This window comes from Sinohyriopsis cumingii, chromosome 4, assembly GCF_028554795.1.
Source record: "Sinohyriopsis cumingii isolate HCF-2022 chromosome 4, ASM2855479v2, whole genome shotgun sequence".
Lineage (NCBI taxonomy): Eukaryota > Metazoa > Mollusca > Bivalvia > Unionida > Unionidae > Sinohyriopsis > Sinohyriopsis cumingii.
The window spans coordinates 92566485-92587486 of NC_142964.1; positions in this window are offsets into that span (position 1 = coordinate 92566485).

Here is a 21002-nt window from a genome sequence, read left to right on the forward strand (position 1 = left end):
GAAAGCCATTGACCGGACTTTGCCAGCATTCCGATACCTGCATGAAAAATTCTCTCGACTCAGCGAAGCAAAGATTAAAGAGGGAGTTTTTGTGGGTCCTCAGATTCGAGAGCTTTTCAAAGATGACCGGTTCAACAACTTGCTGGAAGGTGACGCGAAACAAGCATGGAATGCTTTTCGCCTAGTTTCTACAAACTTCCTCGGAAATGTTAGGGCAGAAAACTATAAGGAACTAGTAGAAGACATGTTGATGAAGTATAAGAAACTTGGCTGCAATATGTCTCTAAAGATTCACTTCCTTCATTCCCATTTGGATTTCTTTCCTAGCAACTGTGGTATTGTTAGTGATGAACACGGCGAACGTTTTCATCAAGATATCGCAACAATGGAACAAAGATACCAGGGAAAATGGTCCACTACAATGCTGGCTGACTACTGCTGGACACTCCTCAGAGATGCTCCCGAACAGCTGTACAAGAGACAGGCGAAGAAATCAAAGATGTAGTCAATGACTTGATTTTTTATAGGTAGGCTATTACAGTTGACCTTTTACTATTGGAATGCATTTCGTTATGTAAACATTAATTTCTTGCAGATTGCAAAAAAACTAGAGCCAATTTTGCAATTTGACTGTCATATTCGTGTTCAGCACATAAAAATTGATAAGAATTGACTAATTTTATTTCAGTAACATGACTTTTGTAAAAATTTGTTGTCCAGTGTAATGTTCTTTAGTTGTTTAGCTATTGTTTTATAATCAGTTGAAAGACCTGTGTCGCGAAATTTGTTAAGGGCTTTATTTTATTCCTTGATTTGGTTTGTGCAGTAGTCATTCCACCAAGAAACTGGTTGTTTATTGATAGCAGCATTTTTGGTAGCAATGGTGGGTATACTTTGAGTGGCGGCTGTGTTGATTTTTTCAAGGATATTTTTAATATATACGTCGATGTGGTTGTCCCGTATGCTGGCTATAGTCACTCCGGTAAGTAAAGAGTTAAATGAGTGATAATTGGCTTTATCTAGTCTCCATTGGGAGACTTTAGATGACGTAGTAACATGGGTAACACAATTTATAGTGATAATAATGGGAAACTGGTCGCTGCCCAACGTGGTATCTCCATATACTTCCCATTTAGACACAGATGCTAGTTTGGTTGTGCAGATTGTTAAATCAATTGCAGATATTGAACCGTCTTCTGGTGAAATTCTGGTTTTTGTACGATCCTTAAATATAACCAGATTTATGTTGGTGGTCCATTCTTCGACCAGTTTGCCTCTTTTGTTTAAGTGCTTTCCTCTCCATCTTTTTATATGGGCGTTAAAATCGCCGCATATCATATACTCTTTTGTTGTGCTGATGAGTTGAGCATAATTGAGAGGGGAGACGCTAAATGGTTTGCCGGGTCGTAAATATTAAAACTTTCAAAGATGGATTGCCCGGTATGGACGAGTATTGATTGATACTCAAGGGTAGTATGTTTATTCCGGTCATTAGTGGTTATGGGGTGTTGCTGAAATGATGTATTCGGGAGTAAATCGCTGACACAGATGGTTACCCACCTTTTTTATTTTCTTTCATTGCGAAGTTACTGGCTGAATATCCCGGGATATTTGGTATGTTTTTAGTTTGTTGATGGATAAGTGTTTCTTGAATTAGTATCAGATCTGATTTAATTTTGGTTTTTGTATTTTGATCATTAATACTGGTTTATTGGTGTTTAATCCCCGACTATTACTTTGCCAGATTACTATATTTTTTTCTAGTTGTATCCATTTATGTTGTTAGGTTTTATTGATGTAGATTCTTATAATTTCAAATCAGTGTTTGGTTTGGAGGTGTTTTTCCAATAAGTCCGATAGTAACATAAAGAATGGAATACAAGGTATGTGGTGGTTTCGAAAGACATTGGAGATCCCCACCATGAGGTCCTTTAAATAGTGAATAATTATATCTTGGGTGAATTCATCATGTTGTGGCGTGCTTTTGTTCCTGCATTGCTTTTTTTCCCCGCTACTTTCATTGCCTGGTGGAAGTGGATTTGTGATCTCCGATTTTGATTGATTTCGAGCTTCTTATCTAATTTTATTATCAGTGATGTTATCTGGAGCCACTTGTTTTGGTTTAGTTTCTACATGTTTTTGGTTTGTGTTTGAGGGCAGACGGTGGTTTTAGTTCTCAGCTGGTTTATCGTGTGTGTAAGGGCATGGGTATGGATAGGTTTAGAATTTTCCTCCATTATAGCAAAATGCCTCAGTTCCCTTGATGACGAAGACGTTAGGCATGAGGCATGTTTTCAACATATGCCCGAAAATTGACGAACAAAGAATAAAATTGATTAATGCTCTTTAATCAATTAATTCGCCATATACCTACCCCGAACACCTCCACCAATTTAACCCAAACCGCAACCAGACGATTGATGCCATGTTGATTTTCCTTAAGGAAATTGAAACAATCATTAAGTTATAAGCCTAATTACATACTTCCACACACCTAGACTGACCGAAATTATAATGAGTGCATAACGAATAGAAACTGAATAATATTAATAATAAAATTAATTTAATAAAAGTATACATTATGTACCACACACGGCCGCCGGGCTGTACGCTACCACTCTTAATGCGGGTGGGTAAGTGTGGACAGGATTAGCATACGGTTTACTACCCAATCGGGGTCAGTACCTTCAGTGCGCGGGCCAATGCTACACCTGCACCTATCACCTACCTCAGGGCATGAGCTGTCCAGATGTTTGGGCCATCGGACGGTGTAATGGGTGGCTTATTATTATGACTTAACTTACTACTAACAACTTTTGCTATATTTCTATTCTACTACTATTTCACTGCTTTTACTTAAAGCATGATGAATCACAATAACAAGTAGTGATTACAAATAGCCTACAACATTAAAGATATAAGGTGGCTTAAATCCCAGCCATCAGGACCCGCTGCAGAAGGCGGCAACAAAAGGATTATAAATTTTTGGAAAATTAAAAATAATACCCCCAACTTATACCTATAAGGTGGCCAAAATCTCAAGCCATCAGGACCAGTTACACAATGTGGCACCAAAATATATATAATTAAGAACTAGGACCCAAAATAGTGAACTATAAGGTGACTAAAACCCAGTCATCAGGCCCCTTCCCCCGAACATGATGGAAATAATAATTATTTTCTTAGACATCCCAAATCAAAATAACGCAACGCAGTCTGACTCTCAATTGATAACTCATCCTTCTATGAAGATGTGATCAAGACTAGCCAAGCTGACAGAAGTTCACGTGAATTTACATCGTGTCATGCAATATCTGATACCGAAGCCTGAAGAGATAGAGAATTTCATAATGTTAAAGGTGAATGAAAACCTGATACAAGAGCTCTTCAGAGAGGAAATCAAGAAAGAAATGGAAGAATGGACGGAGTAGTACAGACTTCAGAAGCAGAGAGAACAACAGCAACAGCAGTAGGAATCAGACAGTGGTTTTGTCGACTGCCGTGTAGACACAAAACAGATCTCCTTCTCTTTCAGAAGAAGCAGACCCTATTTTGTTGTAAAGCTTGTCAACATACGAGTACGCAATCTTAACCAATAAAAGATTCACATATCTCCTCCTCCACAAAAGCAGCCCTTTTCAGGGCTTCCTAATACACTAGAAAAGAGATACCAATTCAATAGCCAATGGCATATTAGTAAATTAAACCATAGAACATATGAACATTGTATACAATTAAAATATGTTAATAAAATATATTATGTTGGGAATCCTTTTTAGAAAAGATATAGAGAACTATTAAGTAGATAGGTGTAATGGAAGAAGGAGAAAATGGAAACAAGTTTTAAAACACAAATGCACAAGTTAATTTGACAAAGGAAAACATATTATCAACTCGTTAGGTATGCCTTACACAAACACGATGAAATCGCCTTGACTTTCTCGCAAGAGGCTGTACCTGTCGATTGCCACACTTTCTAACACCACATGATCTTTTTAGGTGGACGATCTATCAAATGATGTTTATGTTCGATCAGACGTTTGATAACGGTTTTGCCTGAACCACTAGGCTCAGCCATTAACATATTAAAGCGATGGCGAAAATACAAGGCCTCCCATATGGTACGATCTAAGTGTTCGCCGATGACTTTGAAAGTGTATGAATATGGAGCAGAGATGTTAGAGGTAGCCATAGTGCAAGGAAGATCACTTTTGACACGAAAACAGACAAGACAAGAGGGTTTTTTTTTCAGGACATGTTAATTTTAAAATGGAACATCACGAAAGACAAAAATGCATAAAAGTCAAAGGGTTAAATACAGTAATACAAAACACATCAAACACGATCAAAGTGGAATATCAACTAGTAACTGTACAACACGTATTTGGTAACCATGATGCCATAGGGACAGTGTGTAATGTTCTTAGAGTCTCTATATCGGGGACAGTCACATAGGTGTCCTCCAGGAATGGTCTTTCGGGAATGTCCATGACACTCATGTCCTGAAGGGATTGGTTGTCCTCGGCGACGGGTTCTTCTAAGACAGGTTTAAAAGTGAATGTGTTCCCTGGACGCATGAATTGAGGATCACAATGTTTTGACATAATTGGCATTCATACTCATCTGTCCAGTGAGGGTGTAAGTCACAAGCTACACACACATCGTCATACACATATTCATTACCTAAATGTAGACGAATCTTTTTTCCCATACAGTTGGTATACCAGGTCCAGAGCTTTGAAAAATTCCACACTGATTCATGTTCCCGTCAAGGCCCTTTCTTCTTTGGTGTGCTGACAAGGCTCGTCTTGGTTGCGCGTTAGGCAAAAGTATGGCACAAAGGAAACATCAGTTTTTCTTTGCAATGATGTGGTAAAACGGGATGGTACAAGTAGGTTGGAGGCAAAACGTTGCATTTAATCAAGCCTGTGTATTGTCGAATGTTGGCCAGATCGATGTGTTCTGTCAGCAATTGTAGGTGCCCTGTAATATATCGATGATATCGTCAGATTTACAAGCGATGATAGTAATTTTTCCAGTTTTTAAAATATTACAATCATTTGACCAAGATTTTGTTTTTATGTTTTCATTACGTGCACCTATTTAATATTTTGTTATGAGACTTTGAAAAATAAAATACTGTTGGCTTGGTTAACCCTGAATCACATAGAGTGGACCAATAAATATAGTAAGAAAGTTTTATAATAATATGTAGATGACCTCAATACATTTTTAGTATGTTACAGAAAAGTTTCCAATTGTTTTATTGCTTTACGGTTGGGGTCATTTTGAGAGAAAATATAGACTATATACCTGAGGGTGGAGTATATGGTCATTTCAGGCCGAACCTGAGAAGTATGTCCTGTACATATTTGTATAAACTGTCTATATACACAACCGTTGGCTATATAGGTACTTTTAGATGAATATAGTACCTTACGTTTATAGATTTGGTACAGGTTGTAGTTAGTCCTAAAATGAAGGACCTCGACCTGATATTTATACAGGGTCGAGCACAGGCACTTTATTTATGTTAACTGGTAAGTGTACGCATTAGTTTCCCTTAAATCAAGTGCCTACGGGCTCAAGGTCTTACATTGCATGACCAGGGGTATGGTGTATGCATACAACAAAAGAAAAATACCGTAAATAAAATACTTTGCGTGCTGCAAGAGGTGAAAGCGAAACATACCAATTTTTAAGTGAGAACAATCGAATATCAGTAGACATACCAAAATATGCTTGCTTCTGAGCGCAAAGAATATATTTGTATGAATTTTTCAATTAGGCCCTAGCTACACACATTTTTTAAACCCATTCACTTAGTACAACATTTGACGAAAGGAGCCACATCACATTACATAAAGTTTCACTTACTATTTTCCCACTTAATAATTAATTTTGATGGACATAATTGTATTATAACAGCACAAAGAAATCATCCGCACACTAACTTGTTTACACTGATACAATACCATTGGCCATTTTGTTTTGGGAACGGTCAAAGTTGACAAATACTCGTACCTTTCGAACCTTAGTCAAAAGTATAACAAGGGACCAGTCTAACCACACACAACATCGAGTATAAACTGAAAGTAGAATACATGATTTATTGTTCCAAGTTTCAAACTGAGAATTAAATCATGTAAAGCCGTCACATTACTCACTGCAGCAGTTAATCAAGGACACATTTATAAAAAGCTACGTCATATCTACGTTCAGTGCCGACTATTTCAGTAACTAATGAGTGCAATTATATAGAAGTTGATTTTGATGACACATACATTCAAATGTCTTTTACTTACTTTATTTAAATCTTCATACACATTTATTCCTTCCTTGCACACGACCATACACATATATGCGACGGTATCAATGTTATAGTAGTCTGGCCTTTTTTGCCGAGGTCAACCTAAAGGTGTCATCCATAAGAAGCCTTTGTTGTGCACTGTGTAGTCACAGTGAAAGCAAAATGTAGCTGTTGAACAATATTCGTCCTAACCTGGTATGAAATGGTAAATTAAACGTTCTTTCTATTTTGACCCTGTTTAATACCATGCTACTATTGTGAAATTCCATAACAACCAATGAGTTTCCAGGACATTTTGATCATAATTTAAATACTGAGCAATGTATACTATTGAAGAGACTATGGGTAACCTATATAAGCAATAAAGTTTAGAAGAACAATCAATCTTGAATAAAAGGTGAATAAATACGCCTACAAGGCTACATACCAACATTCAAATAGCTGATATGAGGGTGAACAGACCACCTTTTTAAAAAGTCCATTCGCTAAAATAAAGATTCCAACAAAAATGAAAACGCAAGATATATAACGCCAAAAGAAAGACTTCTAACCGACAGAGGTCTCTCTAAATTGGTTATTTTACCTTTCATGCTTGTGCGTTTGCGTCTCGTTTACCTAACCGAACGTTCACTCTTGGACGTCACCTTCCTTGCTGCTATATGTATCGATTTATTAAATCATTATTATATCAATAATGATGCTAACTAACGAAACTCATACAGCTAAACAAAAAAGCATCAAAGAAAGAATTTCACAAGTTTGTTTGAAATGGTGTACAGTGCAATTAAGATTGTGACAGGAAAGGTCTGGTGCGAGACGGTGTCATCGCAATATTCTAAGAAGTTTTTGTCACTTGGTATTTTGTTTTCCTTGAGGATATATTTTGCAACACTAAACTTTGCATCAGCCGCATGTGGTTTCCATAGAACAAACAGCAAAACACACGCACTAAGTTACTGAAAATAAGCTCATGTAAAAGTCTTATTCCAACCCATTTATATATGTCTTTTCAAAGTAAATTAGATACCAAACATTTACTCAAGGAGGAGGGTAGAGAAGAACAACAAAGATGGACTGCTTTGAGTTTTCATTCAAAACAGGATCATTTATTTTTGTACTCATGTACGTTTTACCTTCCCAACTAAAATTAGAGACAAGTGCGTTTCCAAACAAATCAGACAGCCTATGGTCTAAATCGCTCACTGTTATGGATCACTGCCAACTCACCTCTGTCTGAGTCGGCTCATAGTCTCAGACTCGGAAAATATGGGTATGCAAGATAGCATGCTGTTAGCTTATCATGCGTAAGTGGTTCTTTTTTGGGATTTCCCAGGTTTTTCCTCCACCATTTATACTGACCACCAAGTATAGCAATAATTGTGCTGAAAAATTGAATTAAACACCGTAACAACAGTAAAACAACAAATGATATTATTCTTTCAAGTTATTTCCAAGTCAGTATTTTTTCTCCAAAAGAATCACAAGTTTCCCAATCAAAATTAAATGGATAATCCCAACCACTTACTGAGCAGAACATTCGATTAGGTAGAAGTGAATTAATACAATGTCAGCAAAATGTTTGGTTTAGACCAACCAGTGGTGTTTAATATGATTTGAATATGGGTACTAGTTGGATATAGATGATGTTAACAGCTGATGCATAATAGTGTCCAGAATGATTCCTCTCAGTATTGCATTGGTAGAGTAAATGGTTATAACACTTCATACATAGAACACAGTCTGATTACGGGAAAATATGGGGTCAAATGTCAAAGCTCCAAAAATGATATTGCTCTCTTAATACCACACAATGTAAAATAGTCCACAATTGTTTGTTTCTTTGTTGCAAACTCAAGTTGGCAATGGATGCACCGATAACACAATACACCACAACGTCAGACAAAGACAATTGGCTAAGAAGTCACTAGTAATTTACCTCTAGGGCTTTTAAGCAAGACCACGTAATGAGCGTTGAGACTGATGATAAGATGGGCTCTACTTTGTTAAAACATGTGAGTACAAAAAGCCATACATACACAAACATATACAAACATTTTGTTATGGGATAGTTTTTCGTTAAGAGAAGAAAACAAACACAAACGCATACTAACGTACGCGCACATACAAACAAAAGACACACAAACAAAATACACACACAAACGAACGTGTGTATACAAAAACACATACATACTCTCAGCAGAGACACATTTCCGTTAAGGGAAAAGATGCTTGTTAACGGAAAGAAGCAAACTCCGAAACGTACACACCCAAACAAAATACACACAAACATAGGTGTATTCATATACGTATGAGGACCGTCACATAGGACCATAAGAAAGAATGAAAGTATATGATATAGATTTGAATTTAAGCTTAACTGCAACACAGGCAATATCTGTATTACTTTATTGTTGCCGTATACTTCTTTAAACATTATGCGTACTACTGCCATCATCATGAGGACGTCCTTGTGAGAACTAATTACACACAATCAAAGACAACCATCAACTTGAGAACCCGAATGTGTTTTTCTTATTGCGCCTGTCATGCAAAAATATGATATTTATTTAAAAGCTTAGGAACTAATGTATTCTGCAATTAAACTATAGACATAAATATACATGTAAATATATAAGTTTAAATCTTATTAAAATATAAGTTTAAAATATTTGGCCAAAAACAAAACCTCAGGCACTGTTTGCAACTTTGTGGCCTATTTTATTGATACAATACAACATTACCATCAAGTTGGGAAAGGTGAAATAGCATTATAGCAAACATATGCATCATGTCTAGATAGTGCAAAATAAAATCTTAAGAATATCAAACATATCTAAATTGTCGATTTCTCTATTAAAATAAAAAATGAGACTTCTAGAAATGTACGTTGACAGCAAAATAACGCATGTCAATAAGTCAGTTTGCCCAATGCAAATTCACTGAAACTGATGTTGGCGTGTGTGTGTGTGTGTGTGTGTGTGTGTGTGTGTGTGTTTGCCCAATGCAAATTCACTGAAACTGATGTTGGCTTTTGTGTGTGTGTGTGTGTGTGTGTGTGTGTGTGTGTGTGTGTGTGTGTAACTGATACGATACAATATAAATATATAGTACCTGTTGTCAAAACTTGCTTCATATATTCATGCTATGTCACGGATTACAAAATTTAAATTATACATTTTAACAGGGATAGACTGGTTATAGAAACTGTGGGCCATTATGTAAAAGAAGATTGCCATATAGGTAATCATACACAAAGGTGATGATATATGTACTTTTGTGGAGATAGCAAAGTATGAAAATTGAAATCGTAAAGAATTACTAACTGTACACGACATCTCAAGTCCTAATAACAATAATACGAGGGTTTATTATATTCTGCATCAAACTGATGACTTGTGCCAGTAACTGATGGCATTATTTGCAACTATAATAATTATACGAGTTAGGTGTTAGGGTGAGCATAAAATAAGATTCAGTTATTTTTTATTCCTACTTTCTGACCACCTGACATCATCAATATTCCATTGTTTACATGTAATACATTGCATTGAAACAGTTTCAGATCACATATCGTAATAAGTTCATGATCTCTCCTCCAAGAATATGAAACTAACACGACCAAAGCAACAGTATTCTGTCCATATTAGACATCAGATGAACACCATTTGTGTTTAGAACAGACTAGACATTATACGTTTTTTCCGTGACGACCCGACGACTATGTAACTTTCTATTATGGGTAACAAAACGATTTTCAAGATGCCTACCATGGTGTCCATATTTAACATCAGATCGGCTACATTTTAACTTAGGACCGAGACATTTGAAAACGTCTGTTGGTGTGAACCTCATATTGGTACGACTATCCACTCAGAAGTAGCGAGAACAATATTGTCAAGATGGATGCTGTGTTGGCCATGTTCAGTGTTTCAAGGGCATGATTTTCATTTAAAACCAATTAGATTACGTGTGGTAAGCTTTCATGGCAATCCTCAAGGTCGAGTCGTACCAGCAGACGATGCTTCTTAACAATGTGTTATCTTCACAGTTTTGTATGATAAATCTAATGAGCATAATTCACTTAAAGTGATCGTGCATGTGAATATCTGAACATTTTCGCTGCATTTTATTATAAAATACATACGCGGAAACAATGCATTACCAGAGAAGAATTTGGCAAGTGCTAGAGATTGAGGGTTGAAAAAACCTCGGTGTCCAACTGGGGGTTCACCAGAAATGTGAGGGTCAAACAAGTACTGAAAAATTATATCAGCTTGAAATAGGATGTTGCAACTTGCACAACATTCGCAATCTCTCTTTCTCTCTTTCCAAAACAAATACAAATAAACTAACACACACAATTATCACACAAATGCATTGTCCATTCAAAGAATTTTGTTGTTAGTTCAATGTTCTTTTACTTTAAAGTCGTACATTTAACAGTCTCCTTATAATCTCTTTGTATCAGTATTATAGACCAGCAAATAACATAGAAGCCAATACAAAAAGACAATCAAACATTTTCCAACAAATGGCAGTTAATTTATTGCCTGTCTTAATATGTGTACTATCGTCGGTTTCGTTGTACTTCGTCCTAAAACACATTTATCCAAAATCAAAGAGGCTAATCAGTAATCGTCTCTTTATTAAGTTACACCTGAACTGTTAGACCTTTTCGGTATTGCAGAAAAGTTATAAACCAACAACATCTGCAACGGATCTCTTGACTTTGAAATAAAATAAAAAGGCATTTGTCTCTGCAAGTTTACCAGTTCCTCTGTTGTGAATGTCTTGGGTGATAATGTATTCTCCAGATATCTTGTGGCAAACAAGGGCAGATTGTTTTTTAATTCTTAAGCCCTGTTATGAAAGGATATTTCACTTTTGCAGTCTTAATAATCACGCAATCAGAAGTCACACCGGTAATCCTTATGGATGGACTGTATTCCAGTCAAGGGAATTATTTTCTATATTTTCCATTAAAGTTAGAGCAACACTCCGTTTCAATCTTAAGATCACATGTTAGTGCAACAATCACTGAGGATAAACATCTGAACGACATCTTGCTGAACTCAATCTAAATAGCATGGGAGATATTTGGAAGCTACTCTGTCATAGCATTGCTTATGGTAATCTGGTTCCGCGTATCGTGTGCTCCATATAGTGGAGAGCAACACAGGGTACATACGAAACAGCCAACCAGATATACATATAATGCTTCATACACGATGCCATCCCTCATCCAAAGCATTGGATATTAAATGAATCCTTATCGCATTAGCAAATCCTTTGCATTAAAAAAAAATGCGCAGCATCAAAACGTGTCCGCCAGTTTTCTCCAGTGTAAATCCCTGACGCACAATTGTGAGCAATTGAAAACATTAATGTACTGAATGTCTGCTGTCTGTGACCAGAGAGTCTCTGTTTGTGACCGGAGTGTATGTGTCTGGAGTGACCAGAGTGCCTCTGCCTGTGTCTGGAGAGACCAGATTGTATGTGTCTGAAGTGACCGGATTGTCTAATGTTCGGAGTGTTTCGATTTATTCCGAGTGTCCGGAGTCTATAGCAGCCATGAAGCTGGACAGTAGCAGCCGTTGAGCTGAAACAGTGTACGTAGTGTATCTCCAAACATGTAATTTGTTAGCCGTGGGCTAATTTTGGGGTTCGTAAAACTCAGTGTATCTTACGGGACTGTACAGATAAGTTGTATATCTGTCCCTCTGTTTTATCACCATAATTTCGCTACCTGAGTGAATGCATTTTACTACATGAGTAAAATTTTACATCCCTTACTACCTGAGTAAACTGTACCCATTGTTTCTTTGTAAAGTCTTTGTGAACCATTCATCCCTTGTCTTTGTATTTGCTATAGACACCATATGTGTCCAAGTCCCAAAAATGATAATTGAATCATCTTGTACAATTTTCTCTGTATGCACAATTGACCTCTTCTTTCCCAACAAATAAAAGTATGTTCATGTACACTTCATATAGTTAAGTGGCATGTGGTTTCCAACTTTGCTCAAGCTAGTTGTTAGTCTGAATGACATTTCTGTCAGCTGGTACAAAATGTGTCACTGGTTCAGAAACTTGCACAAGGAAGCACATGGCATTACATGGTACTGTATTCATAATAAACTATGGGTAGTCCCATTTCCCGATTTGAACTGGTCTTCAGAACATTAGACTGGCTTTAACTGGAACGACTAGACTCGAGCATTGGCGTATTTAAATAGCATGTAAAGAACACTGCAAAGCTGCGTAGGTTTGAGTCTTGGATTCGGCCAATATGGGTATGTGAGAAAGCTTACCAGTAGCTTCTCGAGGGTCGGTGGCTCGTTCCGGGGATTTCCCGGGTTCGTACGCCACCATTAACTTGCCGCCATGTATAGCCTATCGTGTGCTGGAAAATGGCGTTAAACTCTGCAACAACAACAACAACAACACAACAAAGATGTTTTGGTCCTGAGACAGGGGTTATCATAATTAAAACTAGACATAATTGTTGACACAGTGGTAAGAACTGATAATGGAACGTAGCATTGTCTTTGTACAGGAGTTTGATCACTATTGTCAACTAACTTAAAAATACAGATTTCAAATGACATAAACATCTGTACCATAACGTGGCATATTTTATTTTATCATGAGGTGCAAAAAGAAATGGTCTTTGTCTTGGTTAGTCATTTTCTAAAGCACATATATATAATCAAATTAAAACATATAGTACTAGTACATACTGTTTTAGCGCAATTTACATATCATGCACATGACTTTAATGTAGAACATCAAGTCGATATTCAAAATCCTTCGCAACGTCGGCTGCTAATTTTTTACTTTCCAAAATGATAATTATTTGACACATTATTTTCCATTATTTTGGAGAATTACATATATTTACGTTTTAAAAAAATTACACGATGAACGAGGACACTATTTGAATTACATAATCCATATACATGTCGATTTGGAGTATAACACAAAGCCGAGACTATCTATTCCAAACGTACCAATTTATAGGGCAGCAAATATGTATAATCTGTTTGCATTTTGCAGATAAAGGCATGAGTTTTTTGTGCTTTAATATAGCTTTTTATTTCGAATTTGTAATATACTTTAATCTGGCTCCATTGATACATTGCCATAATAAGTTTCTTCTTATTTGCCTGTTCACATGCTGCTTTTCCTGGTACTGAATCAGTTCTTCGAAATTGTCCAAGTTGTATTTCCACAGCTACCTTCTCCTCCATGGACCATGGTAATCGAATCATTTTCCTCCTTTTTGCTCTCACACTTGACTTGGAGTTTTTACTTAAAAAATATATTCTCTTTTACTTTCAGATCTTACATTCCTCAAACATTGATACCATTGGAAACAGGAATTCTTCAAATGTTCACCATATAAGGGCTGTTCCATTAAAACATACACAGAACCCAGAGAAGGCACTTATAAAGTGGTTACTCACCCAAAGGTACAATTTAAATTTTCTTCTCATTTTAATATGAACTCTGTCAAATGAAAGTGTTATGGCATATATTTTTATAACACTGGTTTCCATGTTTATATTTATATTTATATTCAACATCCCTAAGCAATGTAAAGAAACCAATACATTAACATTAGGGTCTCAATTTCACACTGACAAGCATATTATTGTAACACACCATTAACTAAATATGATTATATATATTGGAAAAAATTGTTTTGACATAAGATGAACTCAGTTTAATATTGTGGGAGATAGTAATGACCAATTTTTTAAAAATAATATTGACAGTACAGATGTTGACATTGACAGTGATTTCTTTATTTTCATGTAGAGAGCTTGTAGCTTGCAATAAATATATTTCTGATGGTTCTATAACGTTCTGAATAAAATTATTTTGACACAACAAAAGGTCAAGGCATTCTAGTATTATACATTTGAATAACATGTTATGATCATGTAATTTCAACCTACAGATGTATTACTAAGTGGATATCCTTAATCCAAAAGCTCCTCTTCCGATACAGATTATCACGGGTTCTTGCAATCAGTTCTTTGTGGTAACCATCAAGAAATGCATTCACAGCCTAAGTGGTTTTTCTAATCACATCTTGTTGTTTGTTTAAAGCATTTTACATCAATTTATTTCATGTGCTAAACTCCAGAGTCAAGAAGTTTAATATATTATGTTCACAAAATTCTGCTGTTATGTAAATTTAATTTGCATTCATTTTAAATTTGTATATTTCATTACACTTTATTGTAATATACCATCGTATGTTGGACTTGACCTTGTCGAAAATTGAGTTTATCATCTGTTTGACCTGAACTGACATTGTTTAATTTTATTGGAAAACAAATAATACATAGTTAAATGCTCTGTGCGTGTAAATGCTTTATATCAGGATCATTATTAACAGAATAAGCTTCATTAGGAGCTGTTGTAACAGATTTTCTTAGGTGTTTCGTTGTTACTGTAAATACCTTTATAATACATTTCACAGCTGTGTCAGTGTCCTTTAAATATGTTTTATGGTCCCCGATTGGCTAGTGTCTAAAGCACTCACAGTTCCGGGTCACTGCCGTCTCACCTCTGTCTACGTGGGTTTGAGTCTCAGGCTGTGCTAACGTAGGTACTTCAGATAGCTTGCCAACAGCTTATCGTGGGTCGATGCTTCTTCTTAAGATTTCCCAGGGTACTTCTTCTACCAGTTACACAGGCCGTCAGGTATAGCCTATCTTGTGCTGCAAAATGGCATTTAATCCTTCAAAACCAACATTTGTTATGCATGAAAATAATACGATCTTAAATCTGATGATAAAAGCAATGTTTCTTTAAAAGTCAATTTCCAATAATCTTTCAACAGAATCTTGAAATGTAATATAATCTCACTTATATAATTTAGTTCCTTTGAAGATAATCAAGGTAATGGTAAGAATAATAATACATTGAAATCAAAATCTTCTCCAGTAACTTTCGCTTGTATCGTTACTTACATTTTAACTGTCAGTCACAGTATTTTTGCATCCTATGTGTATGACTCATAGTTAAATTTAAGTAATGAGGTCATGTGCATCAAGCTCATTCATTGGTGGAACGAGATACAAGCAATATGTCACAGAATCAAATAACGAACATTTATTTTGCACGAAAATAATAAACAATTTTATAAAGAATATATTTGCTTCTTAGCAGTTTGATTAAGTATGTCTTGCCATCTTCCGAGAGTTAGGTGCATTAGGTAGAAGAAATAAAATCAATGCACACATAAAATAACGCGCCACAACATACCTCACTATATCTGCTTCGCCGGGCTTAAAATATCGCACTTTTCGCCGGCGTCACCAGTTTACCATTCTACAAAATTATTTCTTTTTAAAAATCAATCATAATACAAGTAAGTATATATATGAGCCGTATTTATCGGTATACGAATTTTACTGTAACATTGCACATAAGCTAAGTTCTGACAGGATGATCACATGCCTTCTGATAGGCGTATGGTTAGCAATCCAACATACCGATGGAGGAAGCCCATTGTGAGAACTATACATACGGAGGGTAACTGCCTGTCAGACATTAGGGACTTTGTGAGAAATTTCAAAATAACACGTAGATCATTTTCAACCATTTTCCGCAAAATCATTTTTTGAGGACTGGTGTGTAAGTCCTAATAATGTACTCAATTCCTCAATATATTGGCTTGCTTCGTAGCTCAGGTCCTCGTAAATATGCCAAGACACACACAAACGTACGCGCTCACACATACAAACACAAAAAGAAGTACACACGCAAACGCACACGCGCACACATACACACACATAAACTAAGTCGTGTATACTAAGACATACATACACACATTTTTCGTTAAGGAATAAGTTGTTTGTGAAATGAAAGAAAAAAAAACACATAATCACATACAAACGTACTTGTGCACACAATTATAATACACATACAAACAAAATACACACACTCACACACACACAAGCTAATGCGTGCATGCAAAAACACATATATGCACGCACATAGACTACCTCTGCGTTTAAGGCCAATTGTTTTTTGTTAAGGATAAAGAGACATATTCACAGTCAAACGGTACGCTTGCAAACAAACAAAGACAAAAAACAAACACGAACAAACAACAACAAAAAGCAGCAGAGACTAAGTGGCTGACCTGAATAGGCCCGACTGTAGGTAGGTGGGTCGGTAGGTAGGGAGGTAGGTAGTAAACTGAATTTGACAGGGAGAAATAGAATTTTATAGGGACAAACAAAGACCAATGCACACACACACCAAATATTGTGCATACCTTCCAATGTAAACGAAGAAGATGACATTTCACAAAATAGACTATCACTTACACCACAAAAGTACCAACCATCCCATTAATTATAACATGTAATACCCCACATAACACTCTATTCCAATTTTGTATATATCTCAGAATGTAAACGAAGAAGATGATATCTTAAGAAAGACAATACGGTATACCATAAACATAGTATCCATCACACCATTATGCTATCTAATATATCATACTCACTATCCAAGATGATTTTTAGTCGCTTAGAATGTAAGAGAAGGAGATGAAATCTCATTAACAAATATCATATCTTACAAAACAATATACTATCTATTTGACACACAATACCATCCCTTAAATCATATTCATTATCCCAGCGTCCTGTGTTCGCTTAGAGTGTAAGAGAAGTATCTAAAATCTCACATAATAGACTATCTCTTAGACTAATTAAAATAATATGTGGACAAATGCGTAGTGTCTATTTATAGTCACAATTTGCAGGAAATTCCTATGGAAAAATCCAATACATATGTATGGTCTTAACTTGGGTGAGATTCTGTTTAAAAAACAGTATATATTTACAGCTCGTCCTATGGAAAACCCTAGAAAATATGTATATCCTCAACAGTTCTACCTTTAATGATGTCATTGCACAGGACACTAGGGAGAAATGGAAACAGGTTTTCAAATGGATGAGCTGAATACGCGCTACTGTAGGTAGGTAGATAGGTGAAATTAATTTGATAGGTACAACGGGAGTTTTATAAGGACAAACAAAGACCAAAACATACACGCACGCACGCACACTCTAAACAGCATGTGTTAGCTTAGAATGTAAACGAAGAAGATGAAATTTCACAAAATAGACTATCCGTTAAATAGACTATCCCTTACACCACAAAATTACCATCGATTACATTCACCATAACATCCATTATACTATTATACTCACTATCTAAACGCCCTCGTTCTGTTTAAAAAGTAAGAGAAGGAGATAAAATCTAACAAATTATACATGGATTAGTGTTTTCTGTTATATTGTTCATTTCACATAGCATTGAGACTGTTATCCTACCTATTGCTAAATGTAGCTAACAGTATATAATATGTTTCACACGAAGTATTTAAAACTAGTTAGGTAGCTTTAGCTACATTTAATGACGCTGATTTAAAAAGGCATTGAGCTAGGCCTGCATAAAGGATACAATTGACCATGATGTATGGAACGAACAAGCATAATACCAAAAAGCTCTTCATCATATGCGTTTGTCTTTGTCTCTCTCGAATTGTTTTTGTATTGGATTTAACTTAAGTTACTACGTTTTTGTTATATATTTGTTGATGTTGTTGTTTTTGTTTTTGTTTGATTTTAGTACAAATACGTATACGTCAGGCACAGCAGAATACAGCAAGAGTTTTTTTTTTTAAAAGTTGTTCTGAGTGCGTGGAAACCTTGACTGAGACGACTGGTCTGTGATGACTAGACTTAGACAAGAAAAGAAAGGTTAGCAAAACAAGTAGATTTCTCTGTCGCATGGGTGGGAAATAAAACAAAACGGTATCTTCCTTTACACTGATCAGATTTATTCCTGAATTAAACATAATTAAACAGTTTTCTCGGGTGATTACACTACATAGTGAAAAGACATTCCAAACTAGTGTTACTAACAAAATAGACAGTATAAATTTTACTTGTTATAACATTGAAGATGTAGCCAATTACTGTTGACTGAGATATATATGAAAAACGTTATAGCGATGAATGGGTATATACTAAACAATAGTATATGGAATACCACATTATAGAAGGAATCATCAAGAGTGGAAGAAGATAGGACAGGAAAACATTGCCCTATAAACGAATAAAGTTATATAATGCAAGGCATTAAGCTGTTTTGATTCAGATTATATTGTGATAGATTTGATAGAATAATTCATGTACAACAGAGCGGAAGATATTATATCCGGAAATGAATCATAATGAAACTAATTGTAACGTTGAAGAGCTGTAACAACATTAATTAAAACAGATTAATATGACATCAATTCAATCCTAGTGAAGATAATTATATGCGCGATGTAAGTGCTATTAACATAGTACAGCTCGGTCTTCTTCAACTTTCATTTTATGTTGTATCCCTCGAGTCCATTTGTTGATTCTTTAGCTATGAACGTTATAAGCGAATCAATCTCCAGTGCATCCTGGAATAAAAAGAAAATTTATTATTTTGCTTATGCATTTATTTCACGAATTTATTAAGCAAAATGCAATAGAATCATACATTTTAACAATTGCTATAACGGACATTACAGTGATATCCATTGTTCATATTAATGAATCCCCAAAAATTGTTAGATTCTAGTGATGCCTGATATGCGACCTAATATGGCCTTTTGACAAATAAAGCGGAATGCAGTTTTCCCACAAGGACATATTAAAGAGAAAGCCTGATAATACATTCTTCAAAATGTTACCAATGATATATATTATTCAAAATTCTTTTAAATGTTGGTGGTGATAGTGTATTCTTCAAAATGTTGGCGGTGATAGTGTATTCTTCAAAATGGTGGCGGTGATAGTGTAGTATTCAAAATGTTGGCGGTGATAGTGTACTCTAAAAAAATGTTGGCGGTGATAGTGTAGTATTCAAAACGTTAGCGGTGATAGTGTATTCTAAAACAATGTTGGCAGTGATAGTGTATTCTTCACAATTTTAGCAGTAATTGTGTATTATTCAAAATGGTGGCAGTGATAGTGTATTCTTCAAAATGTTGGCAGTACAACCCTATAAAATAAGGTTACCCTACTCGCACACAGCTCATTCCGCAAGGCCCGGAACATTAGCATACAGTTATATAGAACCAATTATATATTGCATGTATTTGCTTTGAAAGCAAACTCACCTTTACTAGCAGTTCTTTCAAATAACCGTTTTAAACAATATCACTATTTCACAGTAACTTCATATTAAAGTGAGTTTAGTTTTTTGAAAACGAATGATTGTCTAAACTTCTAACCTATTTGACTATCCAGTAGCCCAGACGATTCTACCTACATAAATACATTGATAGTACATACATTACCTAAAAGGATATTGCGCCAAATGGTCACATGCTAATGGCCAATAGATGCCAGATGAGAGACAATGGACCATTACATAAGGTCTTCAAGTCTGTTACCATTGGAGTTTGAATCTGAAGCCAAATTTGGCACGATTGTGTAACGAATGCTACTTACAAACCTCTTATACAAACGACTGACACTTTAGACATAATGTTTCGAAACTTTTGCGTGGGATTACATATCACACACCCGTGGAATAGTCGTTATCTTTCTTCTCAAACTCCAGTGCTAAACGATAGTTCTGGATCTGCCTTCCCATTATGTACCTTCCATTCCATCCATTATTAAATTTCAAAATCAACCATTAAACCGTGTACTATTGAGGGCTTAACAACAATAAGGAAGGATTTGGTAGTTCTCTTAAGCTTAATACACCAAATAACAATTCCAAAGAATGACATGTCTTGTCTTTTCCACCTATGCATAATAAGAAAACGAAATTGGAGCTTGAAATTAACGCTAGTATGTCATCATATATGTACCCTCTATAACAAATAGACTTATGACATTTCATGACTGTATTATGAAACAGTGTAACACAAGCGTTTATGTCTGTATTTATATAAAAATGTCACACAAGTTTTCATGACAGTTTTAAGTACCAGTGTCACACAAGATTTCAGGAATGTAGTGTACAAAACGTTTCGTGACTATTATGAAACTGTCACAACTTAATCACTGTATTATGTTATACTGTCACACACGGTTTCATGTCTGTATTATGTAACAATGTCAGAAGCAATTTCATAACGTTATTACTTAACAGTGGCGTAAAACGTTTCTTGACTGTATTATGTAACAGTGTCACACACACTGAAAGTAAGTAATGCAAGAATTCATGTGGACGTCTAAATTAATGACAATTACGTTGGGAGATTGATACCTATATATCGCCACTGCTTCACATGAGAGGGAAAATATGTCACATATTATTACATTCTGAATTAATAATACTTACATTGTAAAGCTTTGGATTTTTCTTATCTCCCTTAGGAACAATATATATGACCGGGAAACTGAAATATGGCAGAGATAAGAGATGTTCAAACCAAGCAAAAAGGCAAACAATAATTTCAACTTTGAAATAAAATGAAACCTTTGAGATAACACATTTCAGAAATCCTTCGGATTCACCGTTAACAGGAAATATTCCGCAAAATATTCAATGTGACCATCCAATGGTAGAATACACCTTTCAGAAGCACGAGGCACTAATACAATATGAATAACACAAAATATTTATTTTTGGCAGCCGAGTCAAATTCATTTTGTCTTTA